This window comes from Lathyrus oleraceus, chromosome 3 (assembly GCF_024323335.1).
Source record: "Lathyrus oleraceus cultivar Zhongwan6 chromosome 3, CAAS_Psat_ZW6_1.0, whole genome shotgun sequence".
Classification (NCBI taxonomy): Eukaryota; Viridiplantae; Streptophyta; class Magnoliopsida; order Fabales; family Fabaceae; genus Lathyrus; species Lathyrus oleraceus.
Window position 1 is genome coordinate 323,047,344 of NC_066581.1, and position 8,455 is coordinate 323,055,798.

The 8,455-nt window shown below is 39.1% G+C and overlaps 1 non-coding gene across 1 annotated transcript; it reads left to right on the top strand.

Moving 5' to 3' along the window:
- Nucleotides 1-4,937: 4,937 nt before the first annotated feature.
- On the top strand, nucleotides 4,938-5,044 carry LOC127133550 (small nucleolar RNA R71). The gene has a single exon (XR_007807511.1). It is a non-coding gene; the product is annotated as a small nucleolar RNA R71 (small nucleolar RNA).
- Nucleotides 5,045-8,455: the final 3,411 nt, after the last annotated feature.

Below are 8,455 nucleotides of genomic sequence, written 5' to 3' on the forward strand. Positions count from 1 at the left end.
TAGTCCTGGTGAAAATATGATTAAAAATAAAATAAAATAAAGTAAATATGCAAAAAGTAAAACAAGATAAGAAAACTGTGGGTTGCCTCCCAAGCAGCGCTTGTTTAACGTCATTAGCTTGATGATCGGAATTTATACACCTGTAGTAGGAATCGGTGGATCTATCAGAGTGTGGCTTGAGTAGTCTGTTGGAATGTCTCCTCCTTCGTAGAGCTTCAGTCTTTGTCCGTTTACAATGAATGGACTATAGGTTTTGTTCTTGATTTCTACAGCTCCGGATCTCAGAATCTTAGATACTTTGAAAGGGCCAGTCCATCTTGAGCGCAGCTTCCCAGGGAAAAGCCGTAACCTAGAGTTGAACAGGAGAACAGGGTCGCCTATATTGAAATATTTCTTCACTATTCTTTTGTCGTGCCAAGCTTTTGTTCTCTCTTTGTATATTTTGGCATTCTCGTTGGCAGATTGTCGGAGTTCTTCTAGTTTGTGAATGTCAAGGATACATTTTTCACCAGCGGTCAGGTAATCTAAATTCAAAGTTTTAATGGCCCAATAGGCCTTATGCTCTAATTCAAAAGTTAAATGACATGATTTTCCATAGACTAGTTGGTAGGGAGTAGTTCCTATAGGGGTTTTGAAAGCGGTTCTATAGGCCCATAATGCTTCTTGAAGCTTCTGAGACCAGTCTCTTCTAGATATTGAAACAGTTTTTTCTAGAATTTATTTTATCTCCCTATTAGATACTTCTACTTGGCCACTAGTCTGTGGGTGGTATGGTGTTGCTACTATATGCCTAACTCGATATTTGCTTAAAATTTTATCAAATATTCTCGATATGAAGTGTGATCCTCCATCGCTTATGACCAAACGGGGTGTTCCAAATCTAGGGAATATATAGTTTTTAAATAACTTGATCACCACCCTAGTATCGTTTGTGGGTGCAGCTATAGCTTCAATCCACTTAGACACGTAGTCCACAGCTACTAAGATATACTTGTTTCCTAAGGATGGTAGGAAAGGTCCCATGAAATCTATACCCCAAACGTCGAAGAGTTATAGTTCTTGAATGTTTCTTAGAGGCATTTCGTCACGTCTTGAAATATTTCCCGTGCGTTGGCATCTATCACATTTGACAATGCAAGCATGGACATCGTGCCACATGGTAGGCCAAAACAGGCCAGCTTGAAGAATCTTGGCGTATGTCTTAGAGGTGCTCGCATGTCCAGCATAGGGTGCAGAGTGACAATGCTCAATTATACTTTTTACCTCCTCTTCTGGAACGCATCGGCGAAAAATTCCATCTTTACCCCTTTTGAAAAGGAGCGGTTCGTCCCAATAAAAGTTTCTCACATCGTTGAAGAACTTCTTCTTGCGGTGGTTGTCATGATCAGGGGGTATGATATCAGCATCTAGGTAATTAACAAAGTCTGCATACCATGGCACATTACATACAACTAGGGATTTTTGGAAGTGCTCGTGAGGGCCTAGGCTATCATCTTCAATGGTTTCTAGTCTAGCTATCAGTCTATCATAGGCAAAATCATCATTTATGGGTACTAAGTTTGGTTTCAAATGTTCTAGCCTAGAGAGGTGATCAGCTACTACATTTTTAGTGCCTTTTTTATCTCTGATATCTAAATCAAACTCTTGTAGTAATAGAATCCATCGGAGTAACCTGGGCTTGGCATCCTTTTTAATTAATAGGTAACGAATGGCAACATGATCGGTGTAAACTATAATTTTGGCTCCTACTAGATAAGATCTAAATTTGTCTATAGCAAAAACTACAGCTAGTAATTCCTTTTCAGTAGTTGCGTAGTTGAGTTGGGCAGCGTCTAGGGTTCTACTGGCATAATAAATCGCATGTAATTTTTTATCTTTCCTTTGTCCTAGAACGGCTCCAACGGCATAATCACTAGCGTCACACATTATCTCAAAAGGTTCTGACCAATCAGGGGGTTTCATAATAGGTGTTGATATTAACGCTTGCTTTAAAAGATTAAATGCTTCATTACATTTTTCATTGAAAATGAATTCAGCATCTTTCATTAAAAGGCCAGTTAAGGGTTTCGTTATTTTGGGGAAGTCCTTGATAAAACGCCGAAAGAATCCAGCGTGTCCAAGAAAACTTCGGACTTCTTTGATAGTTTTGGGTGGTTTTAGGTTCTCTATGACCTCTATCTTAGCTTTATCTACCTCTATACCTTTTTCGGAAACTATATGTCCTAAAACAATCCCTTCGGTGACCATGAAATGACACTTTTTCCAGTTCAACACAAGGTTCACCTCCACGCATCTCTCCAGGATTTTCTCAAGGTTAGCAAGACAATTTTTGAAATTGAATCCGCAAACTGAGAAATCATCCATAAATACTTCCATGATACCATCTAGGTAATCTGCAAAAATTGACATCATGCGGCGCTGGAAAGTAGCTGGGGCATTACAGAGGCCGAATGGCATTCGTCTGTAGGCAAAAGTTCCATAAGAGCATGTAAAGGTAGTTTTTTCTTGATCTTCGGGGTGGATAGGTATTTGGAAGAATCCAGAGTATCCATCTAGATATCAGAAGTAAGAGTGTCTGGCTAGACGCTCCAACATTTGGTCTATAAATGGTAAAGGGAAATGATCCTTCTTGGTTGCTTTATTTAACTTTATGTAGTCTATGCACATCCGCCATCCTCCTTCTATCCGTTTTGCTACATGTTCGCCTTTATCGTTTTGCACGACTGTGATGCCTCCCTTTTTAGGTACTACATGCACATGGCTCACCCACTTACTATCCGAGATCTGATAGATTATACCTGCCTCAAGTAACTTAAAAACTTCTTTTTTAACAACATCACTCATTATAGGGTTTATTCTTCTCTGATTATCTCTAGAGGGCTTTGAATCTTCTTCGAGCAAAATCCGATGCATGCATACGGATGGGCTTATACCTTTCAGGTCAGAGATATTATATCCTAAGGTTGAGGGATATCTTCGTAAAACATCTAAGAGTTGGTATGTTTCCTCTTGGCTCAAGGTAACACTGACTATAACTGGACGGTTCATCTCTTCGTCGAGGAACTCATATCTCAGGTTCTTAGGCAGTTCCTTAAGTTTTAAGGTTGGTTTCTTAGAGCATGGCATATGATCTAGGGTAAGGGATAAACATTTGTAAAGCTTATCATCGATGTAGGGTTTCCTAAAGTCATCATCTTCTAGTATGAGAGTTGATGGCAACTTAATCGTTTTTATGATTTCTTCTTGTTCTAATTCCCTAACGCATTCATCAATGATATCTATGGCATAACATGCGTCTCCCATCACAGGTGCCATAAGAAATTTTGAAAGTATAAATTCTATTTTCTCGTCACCTACCTCAAAGGTCAACTTTCCTCTCTTGATATCTATTATGGCTCCTGCAGTTGATAAGAATGGTCTACCTAGAAGGATTGGTATATCATTATCCTCTTTGATGTCCATGACAACAAAATCAGTTGGGATAAATAACTGACCTATCCTAACAGGGACATCTTCTAAAATGCCTATCGGATACTTAACAGATCTATCGGCTAATTGAAGTGACATCTTAGTAGGCTGTAATTCTCCTAAGTTTAACCTCTCACAAACCGCTAAAGGCATTAAGCTCATACTAGCTCCTAAGTCTAGAAAAGCTTTTTCGATGACATGACTTCCCAAAAGACAAGGAATGGAGAAATTTCCAGGATCTTTATCCTTTTTGGCTAACTTATTCTCGGAAATAGAATTGCATTCCAAGGGCTTCGGATCGTCGAGTCTACATTTGTTGGTAAGGATGTCTTTGAGAAACTTTGCATAAGAAGGTATTTGGGTGATGGCTTCTATGAAAGGGGTTTCTACGTGAAGTTTTTCTATAACCTTAATAAATTTCTGATATTGGTTATTGATCTGGGTTTGTTTGAGTCTTTGCGGATATGGTATCGGTGGTTTATATGGCGGGGGTGGTACATAAGTTTTGTCTTTAGGTTCTTCTCCTTTCTTGACCTTCCTGTTTTTCAGATTCCTCTGGTTCCTTTACTTTGTCTGTGGGTTCGGTATATTCCTTATAAGTTTTGGGTTCGCTCAATCTTGGGTTTGATGGCTCATCATAAGCGTTCCCACTTCGTAGGGTAATGGCATTGGCTTGTCCTCTCGGATTTTGTTGAGGTTGTCCAGGGAACTGTCCTCCAGGTGTGGTCTGGGGGGCTTGGTTTAAAGCTACCTGAGAGATTTGGGTTTCAAGCATCTTAGTATGAGTAACTATTTGGTCAACCTTGGTTCCTAACTGGGTAATCAATTCGTTAACATGAATGTTTTGGTTCATGAACTCTTTGTTTTGTTGGGTTTGAGCAGTGATAAAATTTTCCATAATTTTCTCAAGGCTCGGCTTTAGTGGCACAGGTTGCATAGGTTGATTCGGTATTGGGGCTTGGTAACCTGGTTGTCTCGGAGGTGCATTATTTTGGATAGGGTTATTGTTCTTATATGAGAAGTTCGGGTGATTCCTCCATCCAGGGTTATAGGTATTTGAATATGGGTTCCCTTGGGTGTAGTTCACTTGCTCAGAGTGGGTTTCGTTTAAGAGACTGCATTCTGCAGATTGGTGTCCTTTGGTTCCACATATCTTACAATCCGACGAAACTGCAGCTGCAGTATTCGGGTTTATGCACATATGCTCGACCTTGAGGGCCAACGCGCCCATTTTAGCAGGCATCATGTCTATAGAGCTTAATTGATGTACTCCTCCTTGGACTTCCTTCTTCTTAACTGTCGCTCGTTCGACTCCCCATGATTGATGGTTTTGAGCCATATCTTCGATGAGGGCACTAGCTTCAGGATAAGGTTTGTTCATCAGCGCACCGCCTGCGGCAGCATCGATGGTCATCTTAGTGTTATAGTGAAGTCCATTATAGAAGGTCTGAATGATCAACCAATTTTCTAAACCATGATGTGGGCATGCTCTTAACAACTCTTTGTATCTCTCCCAAGCTTCGAACAACGATTCTCCTTGGTTCTCGGTAAATCTTGTTATGTGGTTTCGAAGAACGGTGGTCTTACTTGGGGGAAAGTATCTAGCAAGGAATACTTTTCTAAGGTTATCCCAAGTTGTTATGGAATTGGGTGGAAGGGAATCTAACCATGATAGGGCTTTATCTCTGAGGGAAAAAGGGAATAATCTTAAATGGATTGCCTCAGGAGAAACTCCATTGGTTTTAAAAGTGTCTGCTAATTGGAGAAAGATTTTTAAATGTTGGTTTGGGTTCTCAGTAGCAAGACCTGTGAATTGTCTCTATTGCACTAGTTGCAACAGGGAGGGTTTAAGTTCGAAATTATTAGCTGGGATGGTTGGGTTTACTATACTAGAACTAGGTTTTTCGTTGGATGGTTGGGAAAAATCCTTAAGAGGTCTATGATTTTGATCTTCGTCCATAGCTCTCCTAATTCTATGGAAGAATAGACGTGCGCGAGCGTAACGTTCAGGTTCTGCCAGAGGGTATACTAAGCTTTCGGTGCTGCGAGTTCTTCGCATTGACCGGCAGGTAACAACCTAAGTCTAAAAGATATAACAATAGGGTACGAAATTTGACGAAATTGGTCCCCGGCAACGGCGCCAAAAACTTGATGCGTGCTTTTCGCAAGTATACGAACGCGTCAGAGTAATATAAAAGATTGTCGAATCCACAGAGACCAAGTGTCAATCTATCGTTATCTATTGTTACGGTGTTTATCTAAGGTAATCGAAATAGGGGGTTTTAGAGTGCACAATGAAAAATTAAGTATTAAATAAAATTCAATTAATAAAGACAGGCTCGAATGTAATTCACATAATCAATTAATAATCAAGGTACTTGCTAATAGAATTACTTATGGGCAGTGTTTCCTACTTTGAAAAGAACCAATTTAACGGGAACTGTCGCTTTCGCGTATTCAGAACCGAGTTGTACTCCCTAATCAAACCCTCTTATTGTCACTTACAAAAAGGCGCGCGTTGCGTTAGAGTAGTAAACCTATTTTTAAGAAATATAGTATCTTGACTAAGTTGAAAAGTATTTTGACCTGGATTTTCTTAACCAAAATAGGTTCTCACGAACCATACTCTAAACTTATAAACGCGTCCGAAAATAGTTTTAAAATCACTTTTCTTTTTAAGTTAAAAACTCCTAATGAACTAAACAAAGCGCTTTCGCTGTATTTGAAATAGTTAAAAACAACTAAGTTTAAAAGGACGTTGGACGGCTTTCGATCTTACCCAACGGAAATTAAGTGCGGGAAAACTTAAGTTGAAAGTCAAAATAGCCCTTAAGTGTTTCTACGAACAATTGTACGGATTATTGGTTCAATTACGATCCTTACATTCTAACCTTTATAGGTTTAGCTAGACATGGTAAAGTAAAGGTGCATTTTAATTTAAATAAAAGTAGTGCGAGTGCGGAAAGTAAATAAAAGTAGCGCGGTGCGAGAAATAAATGAAAGTAGTGCGAGTGCGGGAAATAAATAAAGTAGTGCGAGTGAGAAAAATAAATAAAAGTAGTGCGAGTGCGAGAAATAAATAAAGTAGTGCGAGTGCGAGAAATAAACGAAGTAGTGCGAGTGCGAGAAATAAATAAAGTAGTGCGAGTGCGAGAAATAAACGAAGTAGTGCGAGTGCGAGAAATAAATAAAGTAGTGCGAGTGTGGGAAATAAATAAAGTAAAGACAGTGCGGGAAAGTAAATTAGACAAAGGTAAAGTAATGAAAACCTGCTCCAATCGGAGGGTTGAATAAAGTGCGAAACAGAAATGAAAATGGCGGCAGGATTAACTTCCTTCCAAAGTGCTCCAAACTCTATTACAGACTCGATTACACAGTTGTGGCAACACCCCAATGTGAAGCGATTACCACTTTTACAATACTGAATATATGCCTAAATATAACTAAGTTTGGATGCTGAAACAAATGAAATCGAGTCTCTGTTTATATAGGCAAGGAAAATAATGGAAATGACAAGGATGCCCTTCGATTTGAAATTGGGAGGGAAAAACTTTCTTCTTGTGGCGCCCGCCACAACACCATGGCGCCCGCCATAAGGGTAAGTTGTGGCGCTCAAGTGGAGGTAGTGGGAGACATGGCAGTTGAGGGTAGTTGAACTATGACACGTCATGGTTGGACCCATGGCGCCAGCCACAGTGGGAGCCACAAGTGCAAAATGCTGATTTTTAGTCTTTTTAGCTCATTTTCACTCCTTTTCTCGATCAGGGCTCCGATTAGACTGAAAACCTGAAAACAAAGAGAAACATAGTAATAACATAACAAAATAATAATAAAACAACTAAAATGCATGCGAAATCGGAGTCGAAAATACGGTGAATTTTAGTCTCATCACTGGTGCTGCTCTAAGATGGTATATGGCACTAGATAATGCAAGTATCCGTATGTTCAACAATTTGGGTGAAGCTTTTGTAAAGCAATACAAGTATAATATGAATATGGAGTGATCAGAAAAATAGCAAGTGTACTTTTTTTTCTTCCGATGTAGTAATAAGATAGATGTTTCCCAAAGATCGATCTCGAGGATTGCGCAACGATATAAGGGTAAACAGTCACTCAATTGAACAAAAGTAATAGTTATGGTTTTGGAGAATTCACTGTAAGGAAAAATATAACAACTAAATATTTTCACAAGTTAATATGATATGCCATGGAAGGTGTATAAAAATCTCCTGTAACGACCCTTGAGTGTATATCTCCTTAATACTGAACATTATTTCAATTACCGGATCTTAAGATTATTTCTCCCTAAGACCTCGGAGGGAAACCTTTGGTATTCAATCTAACCTCTAAGTCCTTAGGTGATTATGATGAAACCAAGCATTTTAATTTAACAAGAATAATCCGGTAACCATAGGGTATCCCTAGTCCTATGTGATATCTATTATGGTTTCATTATATAAAAACCTTAACAATTGTAGTCCTGCTAATCGTTAACCATACATCAATCTTAATTTTTGCCATAAAGAAAGCATTACGCGAATCATACAGTGAAATTGATAACAAATAACATATATTAAGGAAAACCTAACATCAGAGTCATTACATGATCAATTCAGGGACACCCCCTGGCATTGGGGGGGTTTAGCCTATCATATTATTCAAATCAGATACAAAATAAAATTAAGACATTACAAAAAGTTCGGAATTCCATTGATCTTCAATCGCGTCCGCTCTTGAAGGATCTCTGTTCTTCTTCGCTTTCCACTGCTTCAATCTTGACCATCTCTAATTTTTTATTGTGTCAAAAGTCCCTCACTCCATATTCAAATTCCCTGTAAATAGTTCCTGATGACAATTTTTCTCAAGTAAAAGTCCAAAATGCCCTCCGGGAAAAGCTGTGCCAAAAACAACATAAAACTGGAAAATCAAGTGCCCAAGCCAACACTGACCGTGTCAGGCAACACGCTAGGCCGTGTTGGGCTTCTAG